The 20,144-nt window shown below is 44.8% G+C and overlaps 1 protein-coding gene across 5 annotated transcripts in view; it reads right to left on the bottom strand.

Annotated features, from left to right (window-relative positions):
* The window catches only part of PTPRE (protein tyrosine phosphatase receptor type E), a 179,385-nt gene that overhangs the window by 94,807 nt on the left and 64,434 nt on the right, over nt 1-20,144 (bottom strand). For 4 of the 5 annotated variants that reach the window (XM_034931704.3, XM_034931705.3, XM_055093478.2 and 1 more), the window contains one exon: nt 8,936-8,958. The gene's annotated coding sequence lies outside the window, so the exon portion shown is untranslated. Of the gene's footprint in view, nt 1-3,819; nt 3,937-8,935; nt 8,959-20,144 lie in introns of those variants that run through there. The other variant, XM_055093476.2, reaches the window with a different exon arrangement.

The raw sequence follows: 20,144 nt of genomic DNA, 5'->3' as shown, positions 1-20,144 counted from the left end.
AAATAGTCTACTTTTGGGATTTCTAACTTTATCCTGGTGACATCCACTTTCCAGTGTGTCTTCTGTTGAGAACTCCCCTAAGAGGGGAACAGAGTGATATCGAGGGTTTCCATGGTTTCTGACGAGATGAAGTGGTTCACCTTCCCAGTGAATCACTTCTTCTAGCAACATAAACCATCACGTGGCCCCCGGAACCATTTGCCAGAACGGCCCTCAGAACAGTGGGAAAAATACCTTTGTTTTATTAACTAACATTTCTGTTTGAGTTTTAAAATCAAAGCCCACGGATTCTCAGCTTTTCCTTCCTGAATAGAAGCAACATTATAAAAAGGAAATGACCATATTTCAAATAAAAATTTTCCATTAATAAAATGCTTTTTAAAAAAATGTTCTTGCTTCTTTTGGAGAGCAGTGAGAGAGCAAAAACAAATGAGCGAGGCAGGAGGAGGAAGCCCCCAGGCCAGTGCTGCTTTCTCATAGGAAGATGACAAAACATTCACCCCAAAACATGCAGACACATCCTGCAAGACAAGGGGATGAGTGCGGCTGGTCCCAGTCATGGCCGACACCTGCAGTAGTTACTTTCTGGGGATTTCTGTTGCTAACTCCAAATCCAGACCAGCACCACCCTAGAGCATAGAACTCTAGGTCTTGAAGATGTCTTTAAACAATTCTCACCCAGCCCTTTATGTTTTAGACCAAGAAGGTGTGACTCAGAGTGATGAAGTGACAAGTCTAAGTCACTCCGCTTTCTTTTCTTTTCTTTCTTTCTTTTTTTTTTTTTTTTTGAGGTGGAGTCGTGCTCTGTCACCCAGGCTGGAGTGCAACGGTGCAGTCTCGGCTCACTGCAACCTCCGCCTCCTGGGTTCAAGCGATTCTCCTGCCTCTGCCTCCTGAGTAGCTGAGATTACAGGCATGTGCCACCATGCCTGGCTAATTTTTGTATTTTTAGTGGAGATGAGGTTTCACCATACTGGCCAGGCTGCTCTCAAACTCCTGACCTCAAGTGATCCAACCACCTCAGCCTCCTAAAGTGCTGGGATTACAGGGGCCATTCAACTTTCCAGAACTAAAATCTTTCTAATCAATCATTTTTCTAGGCTCCTGGGCAAAACACACATTTATACTTAGTAGAGAAAGGACTCAAACATTGGCTCTCTAAGCAATATTTCCTGAAATTAGAACTAGAATCAACCACTTCATTTTTCAATATCTTGCACAATTATAAGCTTGCAAGAGATACCTGATAAACCCGATAAACCCTCAGTGAGCGAATGAACAAATTACTGGCTGTGCTGGAAGGAAACGTGCCAAGTGTGTGAAAAGAGATTAGAAAGCTGGATTTGGTCAGCAGATAACATGCAGAAATAATTGGGAACTCTGGCCAAGATCAACTCAAGTGATCATAAAACTGTTCCAAAATATAATTATCAACCAGCAAACCGTTTGCAGAATCCACAGGATATGTTCTTATTTATTAATGTTCTCTGTCACTTGCATAACTGTCAAATAATATTTTTCATAACGGAAAAGTTTTTCTTTTGGCAGGTCTGAACTTCACCTTTGGTGGTGGTAATGAGAGCTGACTGTTTTTTCAGTTGGAGAGGAGCAGCGTTTCAGTCCGAGAGAGCACCGCTGGGGACTGGCACTTCCTTTCCACTGTCCTACAACTCACTTATCCAGCCTGCCTGGGTCTCTGTTTTCCCCTCTTTAAGGGAGAGGTGACAAAGCACGCCTGGACTGCTGCCTCTGCGTGTTTAGGGGGCCCACTTGAGATCATGAATTTGAGCATGCTTTGTAAATAAGTGCTCCATATGTATGTGTCTTACCAGAAATGCAATTTTTGTTTAAGCATAAGGCATGTAAGTTATCTGGAAAAACAGGAAATAGAACAAATCCTGTTTTTCTAAATAATAATTTCACAAACATGAGATTTAAAAAAATTCATTTCTCAGCAGCAACATGTTAACATGATAGCTTTAAATATATAATATGTATATGTAAAATACAATATATATAGCTTTAAGAAGCTATCTATATGTATATGTTATAGCACTTGAACATGAAATCTGCACCATTTCTGACAGCAGATGAATCTTGGTAGAGTTGTTTGAAATCAGTTAAATACTATCAACATATTTTTTAAAAGTTGTTAGAACTGAAACAGCCCTCATCACAAAATAAACACAAATCCAGTTTTCGTTTTTTTTGCTTATGCTCATTTCTATTCAAAACAAGGAGAAAAGCTACCCAGAAAATCTATTACATGACATGTTTTTGTTCAGTAGTTCCACAGAGATCCTTCCTTTCTTACCATTTTAAATAATTTTTACCAAACTCTGCAACATAATAAGCAGTTTTTAAAAATGTTATTGTAGATTCGAGAGTATGTGTGCAGGTTTGTTACATGGGTACATTGCACAATGCTGGGCTTTGAGCTTCTATCGAACCTATCACCCCAATAGTGAACATAGTACCCAATAGAGAGTCTTTCAACCCTTGCTCTCCTCCCTCCCTCTTCCCTTTTGGAGTTCCCCGCATCTGTTGTTTCCATCTTTATGTTCATGTGTATGAGCAGCTTTAAAAAGTCACTGCAGGCCAGGTAGGGTGGCTCATGCCTGTAATCCCAGCACTTTGGGAGACCAAGGTGGGCGGATCACCTGAGGTCAGGAGTTGGAGACCAGCCTGGCCAATATGGCAAAACCCATCTCTACTAAAAACACAAAAATTAGCTGGGCGTGGTGACAGGTGCCTGTAATCCCAGCTACTCAGGAGGTGGAGGCAGGAGAATCGCTTGAACCCAGGAGGCAAAGTTTGCAAAGAGCCAAGATTGTGCCAATGAACTCCAGCCTGAGTGATAGAGCAAGATTCAGTCTCAAAAAAAAAAAAAAAGAAAAAAAAAGAAAAAAAGTCACTGCAAATGGTCATTTTTGAGCAGAATGTGATCTCCTTTCCTGTTGCTCAATCCACAGGGGGCCACCCCCAGGGGATGGTGCTGCAGTTGAGGGTGAGTTCCTATATCAGGTAGGACTGGTCCACTCACGGCCCTTGCATTTGGCACCAGATCTCATCCTGATGCACCGCCGGGTCTGAGAAATCTCTCTGTAACTCATACACCCAAAAGCATTTATACATTTCTTGTCTTCTTTCTCCCAATATGAATGATGCCACCCCTTAGGCAGTTGGCACTCATCTGCAGCCGACAATATCGCAACATGAACTGCACAGGCAGGAAACCCTTACACACAGAGTGCCGGCCCTGGCCTCAGGAACCTGAAGACAAGCTCCTTGAAGACCTGCTCATTGGCCTGCAGTCCAGGTCCCTCACACTTGCTCTGTGTGTCACTTAATTAAAATGCCACTTCACAAATCTAGTTGTTAAGAAAAATGAAGAGGGCAGTTTTGATTACAAAGATAGAAAATGTCTAATTTACAATGGGTGGGATTTTCCCATGTCGTCGAGCCGGCCTATGTCCCCAGCAATTGTTAGGGACTGTTTTTCTAAAAAGGTGAACCTCACCTTGGATTCTTGGCTGTCTGACAACCCACCAGGCCCAAACAGACAATGCCTCCGTGCCATCCCCAGTGCACTATCGACTGAGGCGTGGTGGACTGGAAATGGTTTCCTGAAGCATAGATCCCAGATTTCCTGCACAGAGCTGGATAAAGGTAACTAAGAGGCTTGCCAAATTTTCATTTAACGACGCCTTCCTGGTAATATTCTTTAGCCTGATTTTTAGGTACTTTAGAAATTATATTAGAAGCAACCACGACATAAAACCAAAGAGACAAGAAAGGCCCCTCTGAGCTCCCCGTTACCTCTTGTCTTCCTGGGAAGACGCTGGGAAACCATCCTGGCCTTGGAGAATCCATGTTTCCCTGACAGCTGAGAAAGGATTTCTAGAAGAATTCCAACTCTGAACTGGGTCTGCTGTGAACACGGTGACGAGACATGAGTTTATATAGGAAATCTGTGTTCCTATTTCCTCTTAGGGGAAACTGTGACTGATTAACGCCCATGCCTTTGCTCTGTGACAAAGGATTACCTACTAGGCTCTTTTAGGAGGCACTTCTTGAAAGAATGCGGAAACTTTCCGGGGGGAGGGAGGACTGGAAATGGAAATAAATGAAGGATTAATCTGTTTGTCATGTCAGATCCAAAGGCATTCTTCCAACTTACTGTCAACTTCTAATTCAGTCACCAGGAGAATAATTTGTCACTGTGGCTTGGATAGAAACCCGTGGAATCCATTGGTGCTCATAAAAAACCCAAGTATAAGAAGAAGAAGGGAAATAGGAATCACATGTCTTAGAAAGTTTTAATTTTGTATGTGCTCTGCCCACCTGGCTTCTCACTTGTTTCTGGGATTCTGAAGGCCGGCCCGGGGCATATAGCTCCTCCCCTGCTGGAAACGTCACCCCAGCGGATGTAGCCAGAAACAAGCTTGGGGTGGTCCCCCTGCCTGTCAGAACCCTGAACTTTATTTTAAAACGAACAGATTTTTTTTTTCCTGTCATGGTAGCCGTTCAAATCTACATCAAGAAACACAAATGAGTCAGAAGAGAAAAAATCACACTTCTTAAAAGTGACAGAGGAGGAAACAGAGATTACTAAAGAAGAACAAGCGAGTGAAGGGAAGCCTAAGTACATTTTAAAATTGAAACTCACAGTTGCTGAATATTCACACGTTAATTTTGTTTTCTTTTATTCCTTGGGTATTTCCATGAACCAAAGTGAAATAGTCAAGTTACAGAATCATTTAATTCTACTTACTAGTGGATACCCTTAGGTATAACAATATAAGACCTCAAAGAGTCTGGAGAAAATATTTAAACCTTAACGATACGTCTTTTATAAATTCTTAATTCTGAAATTCCATTGCATTAAATACTATGCGAGAGACCCACAGAGTTGCAAGCATTCTCCAGTTGAAGGAACTTTGGTCATATTGGATCACTGATACGAACTACAGTGTTATTTTCACAAATCTATTGTTAAAGACAAACAAAAAGGAAAGGAAAACATGGGAATGGGTGACTCCACTCAAGAGACCCTTCCTAATCCAGCTTAACAGGAAAAAAGACTTGACTCATTTTTTTGGATGTCAATTTTTTTTTTATTTTTTGAGACAGAGTCTTGCTCTTTCACCCAGGCTGGAGTGCAGTGGTGTGATCTTGGCTCGCTGCAACCTCCGCCTCCAAGGTTTAAGCAATTCTCATGCCTCAGCCTCTCAAGTAGCTGGGATTACAGGCACCCGCCACCACACTCAGCTAATTTTTTTATTTTTAGTAGATACAAGCTTTCACCATGTTGGCCAGGCTGGTCTTGAACTCCTGGCCCCAGGTGATCCTCCCACCTCAGCCTCCCAAAGTGCTGGGATTACAGGTGTGAGCCATCGCACCTGGCCTAGATGTCAAATATTAATATAGTTTTTTTAAGTGAAAAATTGGAATACTGCTAGTAAAGGGAACTCCTTTTGATACCACTATAGTACCAGCATATATGTTACAATCCAGTTAAATGCCTTCCTTAAAAGTTGGAAACAGTTGCCATGATTCTGTGATGATGATCATAATAAGAGTAGCAGTGATAACCACAGCTAGCTTTTATTTATTTTTATTTTTATTTTTTGAGACAGGGTCTCACTCTGTCATGGAGGCTTGAGTGCAGTGGCACAATCTTGGTTCACTGCAACCTCCACCTCCCAGACTCAAGCGATTCTCCTGCCTCAGCCTCCCAAGTAGCTGGGATTACAGGTGTGTGCCACTACCACCCGGCTAATTTTTGTATTTTTAGTAGAGACGGGGTTTCACCATGTTGGCCAGGCTGGTCTTGAACTCCTGATCTCAAATGATCCACCTGCCTTGGCCTCCCAAAGTTCTGGGATTACAGGCGTGAGCCACCACGCCCAGCCCATAGCTAGCTTTATTAAATGCTTACTTTGGGCCATCTCACTTAAATGTCACATCACATCCTAGGAATTGATGGATAGATGAGAGAAAAGAAGGCTTGCACAGGCTGATGTGTTCAGCCAGCACGTGTGACTAGGTTTCTCTGCAGTCAGCTGCCCAGTGTGGGCGGTGGCTGTGGCACCATCTCCAGCCTTAGTGGGCTTAGCCGCCCTGCCCAAGGTGGACTATCTTTTTAGTTCTAACTGACTCAAAAGCACGTCTCTGAATCCCACAAGTGAGCAATAAGTTCCCTTCCATTAATAGATATCCTGAAGCTCTGTACACGTCTCAAATGCTTAGCAGTGAAAATGCAACAGGCTAATAGATCAGTCTGGTATTCTACCTTGGCAGCTGTGATAGTCCATTTTCATGATGCTGATAAAGACATACCCAAGACTGGGCAATTTACAAAAGAAAGAGGCCTATTGGACTCACAGTTCCACATGGCTGGGGAGGCCTCACAATCATGGCTGAAGGTGAAAGGCACGTCTCACATGGCACAGACAAGAGAAGAGAATGAGGAAGAAATTAAGTGGAAACCCCTTAAAAAACCATCAGATCTCGTGAGACTTATTCACTACCACGAGAACAGTATGGGGGAAACTGCCCCCATGATTCAATTATCTCCCACCAGGTCCCTCCCACAACACATGGGAATTAGGGGAGTACAATTCAAGATGAGATTTGGGTGGGGACACAGAGCCAAACCATATCAGTGGCCCCGTGGGCAGGTCCCAAACAAAGGCAGCAGACAAGGCAGCACAGATAGGAGACCCAGGCTTCAAAAACCGTTTCCTCGTGTCAAGAGAAAGATTTCTGGAATCAGAAGTACCCTTAATCTAGGAACTCAGGATCTTCCTGAAGCAGAGCTTTACTTTCCCACTGAAATGGAGGCAGGGCCAGGCGCAGTGGCTCATGCTTGTAATCCCAGCGCTGTGGGAGGCTGAGGCGGGCAGATCACCTGAGGTCGGGAGTTCGAGACCAGCCTGACCAACATGCAGAAACCCCGTCTCTACTAAAAATACAAAATTAGCCAGACATGGTGGTGCTTGTCTGTAATCCCAGCTACTCGGGAGGCTGAGGCAGGAGAATCGCTTGAACCTGGGAGGCAGAGGTTGCAGTGAGCCGAGATCACGCCATCACACTTCAGCCTGGGTAACAAGAGGAAAACTCTGTCTCAAAAAAAAAAAAAAAAGAAAGAAAGAAAGAAAGAAATGGAGGCAAAGGAAGGGTGGGGCCAGGAAAAGGGAGGTGCCCCCTGAAGCGGCTCTGGCCGCCAACTACCCATGGTGGATGCAGGGAGGACAGGAAGTCAGCTCCTGCACACAGGTTCAGTGACCTTTGGGTGGGGCACCTACTTCTGAATCTCTTGCCGGTTTTGAGACAATGCCGGGAGGTGTTGGAGCCCCGGAAGCACCTGTCACAGGATCACTCAGCTGCGGGAACTGCTGACTCACTGATGGGGAGCAGGTCAACTTGCTGGGAGGAATAGGAAATTTTGGAAGCGGCAGAAGGCAAAGTGGGGTGCGGAGGGGCCAGTACTGAGTGGAGAGACAAGGGGTGCAAAGGTCACACACTTGTAACAAATCATAATCTGAGCCCTGTATTTCAAAAGGAGCTATATCTGTGGGGTCTGACACTCAAATATTTCATTCTAGCATGGTAGGCACATTTGCATTCGATAAAGCACGCAGCTGCATTGCTTTTGAAGAAAGCCACATTTAATAAGCGTTCGAACCAGTATCGACCAGCCAACACGCCTTGTATAGGATTCTGAGGCTATAAGGGATTGTAGATTTCATATAGTTAATCCTCCATCCCATAATATGCTTCCAGTAACGATCCTTCTCTTTGATCCCACCGCTGACATTTACCCAAGGAGAGTTCCCCATTCAGAATCAACAACGTCTTATAATGATGCAATGGAGAACATGGACAACAAAATTAACTTAGTAGGTGGCAAATGAAGGCATCCCTCTTCTCTAGCTTAATCAATCATTACTTTTATTTAACATTCCTTATCAAGAAAGAAAGAAACAATCCACACAGTCAAAATGCATTTGATCACACCAAGAGCGACCATAAGCATTTATGCCCAGATGGAACAGTGCCACAAAGGGCACCCTGCCTAAAAAAGAGGGCCAGCCAGGGCACAATAATTGATCCATTGACCTGAAAATGATTTCAGAATGGAGTCAGTGCCTTTCAAACAAGGCAATACATTTAGGAAATACAGCTTCCTGGTGACCGGTATCATGGTGCCCGCTAAAAGCAAGCACACCCAGAAGTCCATGTGCCACTCACCTGCACGCTGCAGACACTGCGAAAGCTCTTAGATTTTCTTCCTTCGATTTGTTTAGGAAACTTAACAGCATTAAATTGATTAAGTAGACTGCAAAAGGGCTCTGTTGTTTAAAGTTTTCTTTTTCTAAGGACATCAAGGTCATGGAATTTTGCCATTGCCTGGACCCAAAAGGCATAAAATTATGCGACACCCCTGACACTGCTTTTACTGAGCATGCAATCTGGAGAAGCTCCTTTTCAGCAGTTTTCTCTAGAGCAGATCAATTTAAGAAGCAGTTACCATCAATGCAATTATGTGCCCCTGCGCTCCTGAACACTGGTCGGATGTGTGCCATTGAGATAAGGCTAGGCCCTTTTAAAAGCAACGACACATCAGTGAAAGGAAAGCATGTAGAAATTGTGTCCTCAACAATACATTTCAGGAGACCAAGCAGCTGAGCCAAATTTCACACACACACACACACACACACACACACACACACACACGCAAATGATGTAACAAAAAGGTGTGATATGAGCCTGTTCAAGCAAGGTAAGGCATAAAATTCAAATATAACACACTGACCATATGGCTTTCTTTCTCAAGAAAACAACGCTCTTCTAATAATTAAATCCCACATATTATTTTAAACTAGTTATCTGTACATCAAAAATAATTTTTAAAAAGTTTTGTACTCACCGAGGGAAAGTGAAGGCTATAGTCTGAAAAAGAAAGAAGAAAAAAAAAGTCAGTTTTCTGGTTAACAGGAGTTGGCTGCTAATTCTAGCCATTTCCTTCTGTACAGCACTAGTCGACTATCCCATTTTTGCTTAATTGTTCGGGGTCTTCTGGAGACCTCTTTATCTAGATGATACTTCTTTTGGCTGCAATCATCAGCTTTTAACCATGTCCTACCCCACACTTTAATACAACCTCTAATGGTCAGTTGATGGTGGGGTGTGGCCACTGACCTAGCCCCCAAGATGCTCCATCAGTCAGCTGCCTCTGCTGTGGCCTATAGGGTTCCCTCCCCTTCAAGTAGTTCCTTTAGCCCATCCTCCCCCCAAAAGAGCCTTTTACAACCTGGTCTGGGGCAGCTCACTTTCTCCAGCTTTCTAGCTTAATCATTATCTAGCCTGATCAATTCCATTAATTAATTAATTATTATGATTATTATTATTTGAGACGGAGTGAGTCTTGCTCTGTCGCCCAGGCTGGAGTGCAATGGAGTGATCTCAGGTCACTGCAAACTTCGCCTCAGAGTTCAAGCGATTCTCCTGCCTCAGCCTCCTGAGTAGCCAGGACTACAGGTATGTGCCACCATGCCCTGCTAATTTTTATATTTTTAGTAGAGATGGGGTTTCACCATGTTGGCCAGGCTGGTCTCGAACTCCTGGCCTCAAGTGATCTGCTCGCCTCGGGCTCGCAAAGTGCTGGGATTACAGGCATGAGCCTCCATGCCCAGCCTCCCATTAAATTAGCTCTCATTTTTTTTTTTTTTTAAAAAACAGTTTTATTGAGACATAATTTTCATACGATAAAGTTCACTTGTTTAAAGTGTGCAGTTCAATGGTTTTTAGTATATTCACCCAGCTTGAAACCATCAATGTAATCTAATATTAGAACATTTTCATCATTCAAAAAGAAACCCCACATCCACTGTTAGCTCACTAGCTCCCAAGCTCCATCCTGTCCCCAGCCCCTGGCAACACCAATCTACTTTCTGTCTTTATGGATTGGCCTATTCTGAGTATTTCATATAAATGGACTCACACTATACATGGCCTTCTGTGACTGGGTTCTTTCACTTATAATAGCATTATGTTTTTGAGATTTATCCCTATTGTAGCATGTACCAGTACTTCATTCCTTTTAATGGCTGAATAATATTCCATTGCACAGATATACCACATTTTGTTGACCCATTCTTCAGTGGATGAATTTAGCTCACTTGTTTTGTTCTGAGTGGTCAGCATGGCAGCCTTACACTGGGATTATTGATTAGGCTGCTATCTACCTGTGAATGAGACCTTGCTCAGTCATCACTGCATGTCTGCACTGGTGAAGGGTGGAAGCATGTTTTGATTGTTACTATTTTTAAATAGTGAATGCAGTACATGATGTTTTCCACTAAAATAGACTACTTGCTATCTTAGTCCTGACAAAACTAGATATTTTAAATCAAATCAAATAAAGACTCTACAGCACACAATTAAAAGTTGTTATAAATTGTTATATTTTTTAAAAAATTGTTTAAATGTATATTGTTATACATTTAAAAGCTGACCCATGAGGTGTGTTTGAAGCCCAAGAAGCAGAAAAAATACTTCTGGTTACTAAGGAATTTTAAGTCTATTTGGGCAAATCTACAGCTCAAATTATTCTTAATGGTGAAAGACTTAATACCTCTCCCCAGCACTGGGAACAAAGCAAGGATTTGTCCCACTCCTATTTAACATTATCCTGGCAATCATAGCCAATGCAATAAGTTAGGAAAAAGAATTAAAAGACATAAGCATTGAAAAGAAAAAAATAAAACTTTATTCTCAGATGACTAATAGTCTATGTAGGAAATCCCAAAGGATTCAAAAATAGCCACTAGAGGCAATATATGAGTTAAGGTCACAAGGTGCAAAGTTACTAATACAAAAAAAAAAAAAAAGGATTTGTATATGGAAACAACAATTATAAATAAAATTTAAAAGATAGTCTATATAATGCCAAAGCACCTACTGGGGCAGCTACATAAAACAACCGGGGAAAATCTGTTGAGTAACATATTAAAGCACAGAGGGTTTCCAGGGTGCAGTGGAACCCAGTATAACATAGAGCACGATGGCAGGGGACTGAGAGGGCATTGATTTTTGGGCAAGAAATGATTACTTGAGGATCACTGCAGATAGGGGAACTGCTTTTTTGTAGGAATAACTTATTACAAGAGTCCATCCTTTCCACTCCCCAAAATGAACCAGAAAAGATGCTAAAAAGAGTGACTCGTGATGTTTGACTGGGGCCAAGCAAGGGAAGAAGCCAGGAATGGAAGTTATACCTCCTGTATCTCAAGAGGATTGATAAAAATGATCAATCTTCCAATGCAATGCTGATTTCTTTTAATGTAAAATAAAACCCAATGCCATGCAGAAGTTTCTGGAGCAGGGCTGCAGACAGTGGCAGCAGGCTTGAGTCAGACCAGACTAAAACCACATGGGAAAAGACCAATTTTGGTAGAACCTGTTGGCACTTTGCCAATGGTTGCACGATTGACAACCCCAATCAAACACAAATCATAACTTGAAATTAAACTTGCAGCTGATTTTTAAAAAATAAGGCAAGAATACACTGAACTCTTGCCTTATTGTGCAGCGGTGCAATCATGGCTCACTGCAGCCTCAACCTCCTGGGCTCAAGCAGTCCTCTTGCCTCAGCCTCCCAAGTAGCTGGGACTACAGGTGTGCACTACCACATTCCGCTAATTTTTGTACTACAAATAGATCATGTATTTTATTGGTTTGTGGCTCACACATGATAGTAGGAAACCACAACTATCAGTTTCTTAAAGAATTAGAGCAAAAACCAATCATAATGTTCTCTAAAGTAAACCTTTACCAAGTGAAGACTTCCATTAGGCCAACACTGTGATGCTGATGGCTACTGTAGTATTGAGCAACAAGTTTGAAACTGTGAAAGAGGCACATTTAAAAGCTGGGGGTTGGGGAGGTTGGTTTGAGCAGACAGATCCGTGAAGTGGGGTCAGTGAGAAGCTGACACAACATCCTTCCACTCATGGGAAAGCTTCCTGTTGTTCTCTTGAATGTTGTTGTCCTCCAGCAAGGGGAAGGAGAGATGAGCTTAGATTTCTCGGGCTGTGGAGTGCCTTGGGCACTGCTTATGGCATCTCTCCCACATCTAACACCTATCCTAGTAGGTAAGGCAAGACCCACTTTATTATTTTTAAATTTTTATTTGTTTATTTATTTTTTGAGATGGAGTCTCACTCTGTAGCCCAGGCTGGAGTGCAGTAGCGGAATCTTGGCTCACTGCAGCCCCCGCCTCCTGGGTTCAAGTGATTCTCCTGCCTCAGCCTCCTGAGTAGCTAGGATTACAGGCACACACCACCACACCTGGCTAATTTTTGTATATTTAGTAAAGATGGAGTTTCAGCATGTTGGCCAGGCTGGTCTTCAACTCCTGACCTCAAGTGATCCACCCTCCTCGGCCTCCCAAAGGGCTGGGATTACAGGCATGAGTTACCAAGCCCGGCCGGTGAGACCCACTTTAAAGATAAGGACACTGACGCTTGGTGAGGCTCTGGACCAGCATCACAGAGTGAGGAGACAGGGCAGCGGCAATGCCGGCCCGGGGCTGCTGAGCCCACTCCTGGCTAGGCCTCCCGGAGGAAGCCATCCTACATTGCAATGTATGTTTGTCTGCTTGTTTTATTTTATTTTTTTTCTTAAACTGAGAGAGGGTCCCACTCTATAGTCCAGGCTGAAGTTAGTGGCACAATCATATCTCACTGTAGCCTTGATGTCCTGGGCTCAAGCCGTCTTTCTGCCTCAGCCACCCCCCGAGTAGCTGGGACTACAGGTGTGTGCCACCATGTCCCACTAATTTTGTATTTTTTGTAGAGACAGGGTCTCCTGATGTTGCCCAGACTGGTCTCGAACTCCTGGGCTCAAGCGACCCAGCCACCTTGGCCTCCCAAAGTGCTGGCATTACAGGCGTGAGCCACTATACCCAGTCTTGTCTGCTTGTTTTTTATGTTTTTGTTTTGTTTTGCTTCTTTTGTCTATATCTCCTTCCTCCCAGTGAAGCTGTAATTCCTTTAGTGTAGGAATGGTGTAGGAAAGGCATTCTGCAGATGGCAATAATGATACTGGATTATTCCTTAAAATATTTTCCAGTCCTAGAGAATGCTCCATTATGTTCTCTCCTCCAGAAAGGAAAGCCCCGGGATGGCCATATATTTACTGTGGGAGAAGTGGGTCTTTGGAAGTAGCCTGGCCCACAGAGGCCTGGACCAGCCTGGCCACAGAGTTGGAGCTTTGGCTGGAGCTTTGGCTGGTGAGTCCCTGGAGCTCACAGCTGCAGCCACTCTGCTTCCAGGGAACAGAAGCAGGGAGGAAGCCCGACAAGGCCCTGGGAAAAAGGCAGGGTGACAACATCGGAACAGGGGAAATCCACCCTTAGGAAGGGGGGCAGGGGCAGGCAAGGTCAGGCCAGTGAGGGCGCCCACAGGAAGTGGCCAGGCTGCTGGGTTGGGTCCTGATTACTCACAAGATATGGAAAGACCGAGCGACGTTATTGTGCATCCTAACCTTGCAAAGAAGAAAATAAAACTACAGCATTTAGAATCAGTCCCTTGGAACCATTCCATTTAAGGGAAACATTCAAATTACTTCTGAGATGAACAGAACTGGCCAATCTTTCCAAACTCAGACAAAAGGAAAATGCCTTTTACACACAACCTTGGCCTAAAGCGCCACAAGCATTCGAGTGGGAAGAATGTAGGTTGCTGAGTGGCTTGTGTAGCATGCGTATCTCCAAGCTAGTCTTTTAAACGAGTAGCAACCTTGAAGAATTTTTTGGAAGTGCATTTACATTTTATTTTAACACGTTTACATACATGTTTCTATGTGTATATCTAAAATGTGAACTTTTCATGATGTATTAAAATTTTATAAAGAAAGGATACAGAATAAAACTCCACTTCATGCAGTTAAATGCCAGAGATACTGGCCTTGAAGCAGTCTTACTGTGAATGACCAGCCCCCGGAGCCAAGTTCCTCAATCCTGGCTGCCTTCTCTTGGACTCCAGTTTTTCCCAAAAGACACTGAGTTGTCCTGATCAATTAGAGCACTGGGGTAGCAAGAACTGTCATTCACCTTCAATCACAGTAACACTCAAGCACCATGACTATGACCATTACTTTAGATGGACTGGTCAAAGAGCAGGATCATTACTCCAAATAAAAAAATAACAGAGACCTCATCACTTTAATTAAGCGTAGTGGGGAATGGACAGAACCGCAGCCACGGCCCCTGCGGCTGTCTCTGCATTCTATCGGACAACTTCATTCTGCTTCCAGTGGGTAATTCAAATGATGGAAGAAAGCAAAACGTTTCTGAATCATCTAGGCTTCAGATTCGCACTGATGTCATACTCACAGCTTCCTTGTTTACCTTCCAGGCAACAGTAAAGCTGTTAATGTCTATATTTTCTAATGCATGAAAGACAGGACAGAAGGAGGTACTGAACTCGGGGGAGGGAGCCTCCCCTGACACGAAGGAGTTTAGTAGAATCTTGTCCTGCCTACCCCACAGCCTTAAACCACCTTGAAAAGGAGAAGAAATCTTTAAAACAATGTTGCTAAGCCTGGGGGAAGAAAAAGACCCATTTTTCTCAACCATCCTTTTTGCCAGTCTATGACAGACGAGCAGGACTTCTAAATATTTGGCAACTTTTAGAAATTATTCATGGGCAGCTGCTCAGCACAGATCCACGTGCATCCCTGCCTGCCTCTCAATCTCTCTCCTCCCCCGACCAAGGCACACACTCTCTAATTACTCCACGGTTGAGGCACCCTCTTTGGATTAGGAAACATGCAAATTAGAAAGCCAGACAAATCCTTCTTTGCAAGTACGAGTGTCTGCTGGTTTCCATACTGCCTCGTCTGTCTATGCCATTATTATCAGCATCAAATTTGGAAACATGATAATTTGATTCCAGGCTCCCTTCCGAGGTGTAGGGGTGCCCTCCAAGCCCCAGAGGGGAGAGCTATGAATTTGTTCACCTCTTGGCGCTGGCCATGGACACTTCTCAGATAGTGACAGTCACTGTCATGTTTTTTAAAAAAATCTTTGCCCTATGAGTAGCTTCTTGGCAGGGGATCTAGTGTTTGAGGACAGGGATGGGTGGTGTTAACAGCCACCAAGAGAAGACCCTTGCAGAAGAAACAGCCACTGTAAGGACAGGAACTTCATGCCAGACTCCCCGCTAAGCACCCAACAGGGATCACTGCATCCTCTCAATACTCATATGAGGAGTTTGTTATTAGACTCACTTTGCAGAGGGGGAACTGACGCTCAGAGATATAGGGTCGCTTGCCACAAGGACTCCCCACACTGGGTAGTGCAGTGGGACTCCAGAGCAGCAGTCCTCGAAAACAAGGCCTGTTTTACTCCTCTCTACCTGCCTCGCTCCTCCAATTGGGCTCGGACTCTGAAATGTATTCAGGACAAGCTTGCTGGGTGCCTGACGCTAATGGTAACTGAACACGCTAAAGATGTTTTTCTTGAGCTAATTCCTGTTCAGTGAGCCCCAGAGAAAACGATTGATCTCTAATACTCAGATATGTTAAATCAGTGTTTTCAGGTTTTCTTTTTCAGCGTGCCAATTGGAAACACACCTGCCTTTCACCAGGTGACCCTAGGTCTGCGATGAGGCTAAGCATGTGTGTGAAGGGCCTGGTTGGTGATGATCTTGACACTCGGCTGTCCACGGTAACCTGTGGCCAGAGGCCAGGGCAAAGCAATATTCACTAAGGCAGAATGGATGAGTTCTGGCATTAAATAATTATTCAGAAAGATCATTTTATTATGAAATAATAATAATTATTATTCACGAATAAGGGAAATAGCATGTTTGCTGATGAGATTGGCACGGATAAGAAGAGTAGCGTGTGTTGGTAAACAGCCCTCTGGATTGCTTAACAGGTTTGGAAGCTCACAGGAAGAGCATCAAGTCGGGCAGACACCACGGTGATCCACCTTCTAGAGGCCGCTCACTCACACAACCGTGTCTCACGGGGCTCTAACACAGCACAGTCCCCCTGCTTCCCTCATGCTGCTCCCTGCCCCACAAAGCCTCAGTCTCACCCAAACCCACTAGACGCCAGGTGATCCAGTAGGTCAAGTCCTACTCTCTCCTTGACATCTTTTCTGAGCCCTCTGGGCTGCCCTGGTTGTATCCCTCCTGGTGCCTAGCTGTTCCCCGCCCGCCCCTTCCATCTTTATGTGTCTTCACGTCTCTACAACAACACAGTACAGTAGGACTCTGGATTAACATTAAGGATGTTTGCTGCCATTTCAGCTGCCCTATGAGGTGGGGAGGTATGATCCACATTTTACAGATGACGAAGGCAGGTGCAGACCCTCCCCAAAGACAGAGCATCCATGGCTAATGTGGTGATTTCTGAATAGAAAACCTGCTATCTCTAGCTTGAACATCTTTAGTATACGAAAAGTTCTGTGCATGTACCAGAAACTCATAAAATACTAGTTGAATGAGTACATCAATATGCTAAACCAGCCATTTAACATTAGTGAGCATCTACTATGTGCTATTTCCGTGCCAATTGCTTAGGATTTAGAGATTAAAAAAAATACATGGACAGAACCTCAGCCTCCTTACCCTAAAAGAAGTCCAGAGGACAGGCTTATAAACAGATCATTGAAATGCAGGGGTGAGCAGTGCTAGGTCGTGGCAAGCCCAGGCGCCATGAAGGATGGAAGCAGAACACTAACCTGTGTTTGGCTAAAGTTAGGTCATCTTTCTCAAGAAGAAAATTCCCAGGAAGAACACACAAACAAAAACAGGGAAGCCAGAGAGTGTATGGAACATTCTGGAAATGGCAAGTAAGTTGGATCCTGGCTTTGACCTTGGAACAAGTCACAACAGTTTTGAGCCTAAGTTTCTTCATCTGCGAAATAGAGATAATAAAATTTCCTGCTGAGTTAGTAAAGGAGGAAAGGACCCGACGCAGAACTCAGTATAAGGCCTGGACCCAATAAATCACTGCTGTGAGCCTGGGATGTGTGGTGGGCAGATCCCGGAATGCTGCAGAGACCTTTGGCTTTGGGCTGAAGCCACAAGGGGGCTGCAGAAGTCTGCAAGCCTGGGCGTTCCCATTCTGCTCTCTGCAAAGTAGGTCACTGTGATGGCTGCAGAGAAGAATAAGGGGCAGGACCATGCTAAGTGTGGACTGTGGATTCCTGACTAATGAGGCCACACCTGTGGTCCAGATGCAGGATGAACAGGTGTTCTCAAGGGCAGTGGTGGGCGGCCGGGGAGGGGGCAGCTATTTAACAATAGAGGAAGCGGAGCTCACAAGCTTTGGAGGCATGTGAGAAGTGGGGAAAAGGGAAGGAAGCTAAGCGTGACCGTGGGCTTGGCTTGGGGGCCTGGGTGAAGCGTTGCCATCGACAGAGGTGGGGTTCAGGCGCAGAGCTATCAGAAAGTGATGCATCCTTCACAGGCATGCAGAGGATATTAGCGAGAGACTAAGAAAATATATTAGCCTGAGAAAAGGGGAGACCCATCCTGAAAACAGATCAATTTTTTTTTTCAGGAATATGGTACTCAGAGCAGAGACGTTTGTTAGATATTCCTCAGGAAGATTCTGAAAATTAGGAAAGCTGATGAATGAAAAATCTGCCAATCGACTAGCCACTTTGCTGAAACATTTGTAAATATTATTGTTTTAATGATCCTCCACCCCACAACAACTGGCTGATCTGAACCATTTAAACTAGTTCATAAATAAGAATCCCTATAAAATGCACAAAAAAGAGGCTAGCTTGAAAACAAATGAGAGATAACAGAGAAGATTCTAGGTATCTGTTATATTGTCTTGAAGAGGAAAAGCTACATGTCTCTATTTAAAATAGAGCTCATAATAAAAGGTAAGCTGTCAGGGAATTCACAAATCACTGTGCTCCTAACAGAAATGTGTCTAGGCTTGATGCACATTGCTGAGGACAAGCACCTATTTTTTCCCCACCACTGAAAAAGTTCTGTGAACCAGTAATGAATCCCTCCTCCACATAAAAGAACACTGCAGTATTCATTTAGAAACAAAAACAGCATTATAGCAAAAATATGCAGTGCTCCATTCTGGAACAATATACTGCAACAAAAGTGTAATGTTTGACAGGCATTCTGTTTTGTCTACCTAGAAAGGTCAGCTCTCCTCTTCCACTGCTAAGCAGTGCATCCATCATTCTCAAGGAGATTTATTTTCTTTCTTTACAACTCAAGGAATCATCCCAAAGTGTATGTGCTCGAGCCGCTGCACCACACAGCCGGACAGTCCCAGGCCTCTGTGTGATGTGGAGACATTAAAGCCCGGTGGTAGAGGGGGCTGATGTGTGTCTGCTCATACCTGCAGAACCCCAGGCCTCCCACCTGCCACCTGCATGGCTACTGGTCTCTCCTGTAATCCATAGTCCAAGGGAGGGAGAAGCAGCAGCGTGTGCTCTCCAGCCAGATCCCTGCCCACTGGGTGACCTTGGGCAGCCCCTCCACCTCTCTGTGCTTCAATGGCCACTACACATGAGGTCACCGATGCTTGCTGATGATCCACGGCATCATGGTAATGATCCAGTGAGAGAATGTTGGGTGGACGAGCTTGGAAATAGAGGAGGGTAAAGCCCAGGTAAGGACAGAAAGGCTGCTCTTCGCACCGTGGGGTTGGCCGTGGGTGGGGCCACATGTAGCACTGCCTTGCTACCTAATAATCACATTTATGAGGACAAATGGTCCTTGGGGCACGTGCTAGACACTGTACATACAGGATCCTGTCTGATCCTCACGGCCACCCTGAAGTAACATGCGTGAAGTCACATGGTCAATAAGAGGTTGAGCCAGAAATCAAATCCAGCCAGATCTGACTCCAAATCCCATGTTCTATGCCACCGGGCAATAATGTCCTCAACATTAGGAAAACCCTGGGCCCTTGGTGCCTGGGCCTGGAATTGCTTCCTGGGAGATAAGCTGTGTGTGGAGGAGCAGTCCCCAGGCAGCAGTCAGGGGAAGTGGTCACTGCCCAGCCAACTACAGACAGGATACTGACAAGGATTCCTCCTCCCCCATGTTACCCTCATGGTCAGGCAGCATCATGGCTTCAAAGCGCACAGTTCATCTGATGTGCCCCTGCCTAGGATGCTGAAATACCATCTTCCCACCCGGCTCCAAACTCATCTAAGAGTCACGAGCAAATTGAAGAAAAGTTTCTGCTGGGCTTCTATAAACTAGGCTGGGTCTCTGAAAAGGTAAAAGCTCTGGAAGTTGAATTTAGGAAAACGGCATGAAGTTCAATGCTGCACCTGAATCTGCCAGGAGGTCTGAGGTCTGAAAGTGCTAAGGGAAAGCTCTCCTGGTGCCCATGGCCATCCCAGCAGGAACATCTGACCGGCCTGAGGGAGCCACCCACACGGCTGGCCGGGATCTGTAGCCAATGGAGAGTTAAGAGTCTCCTTCTAGAGCTGCCAAGATTCTAATAAACCTCCTTCCGTTTAAACTAAACTGCAAATCGCGCACGCTGGAGACTTTCCCCAGGAAATGCCTTGTGAGGGGCAAGCACTCGCTGCAGGCCGGGATGGGCACACATCTGACCTTCCTTACTCCAGTGCTCATTCTCTAAAGGAAGTGGAATGCGCTAGTACCTGCGAGGACAGCAAGGCCAGGGCACCGTGCACGGGGCTCTCGCACCTCAGGGCGGCACCGAGTGAAAACACTGGGCAGGCTTCATCTCACCGACTCCTCCACATAGTGTGGAGAGCTGAGAAGGGCCCTCCCTGCCTTCCAGAGGAGGAAACAGAGGCATCGAGAACATGGAGACGCCCTCCAGGGGGGTGCCAATCCCCACCCTACTCCAGGTCTCTTACCGTAAGACCCGTGCTCCCAACAGCTCCCTGATACTTCGTCTTGGGCTGGACTCCCTATGCCCACTGGGGTCCTTTTTGGGACGTGAATGTTTGAAGTGAACCATTTGTTCAAATGTGCCAGCCCCAGCGTGAGTGTCACATTAGCCTTGTATGGACACTTGACAACATGAAGCTCTCAGTCAGGTCATATGGAGACTCCCGATCTAACTTTCAGTTCAGTGAGACTTACAGGCAGGGTCTC

Source organism: Pan paniscus, chromosome 8 (assembly GCF_029289425.2).
Source record: "Pan paniscus chromosome 8, NHGRI_mPanPan1-v2.0_pri, whole genome shotgun sequence".
Taxonomy (NCBI): domain Eukaryota; kingdom Metazoa; phylum Chordata; class Mammalia; order Primates; family Hominidae; genus Pan; species Pan paniscus.
This window is presented reverse-complemented; position numbering and strand designations above follow the sequence as displayed.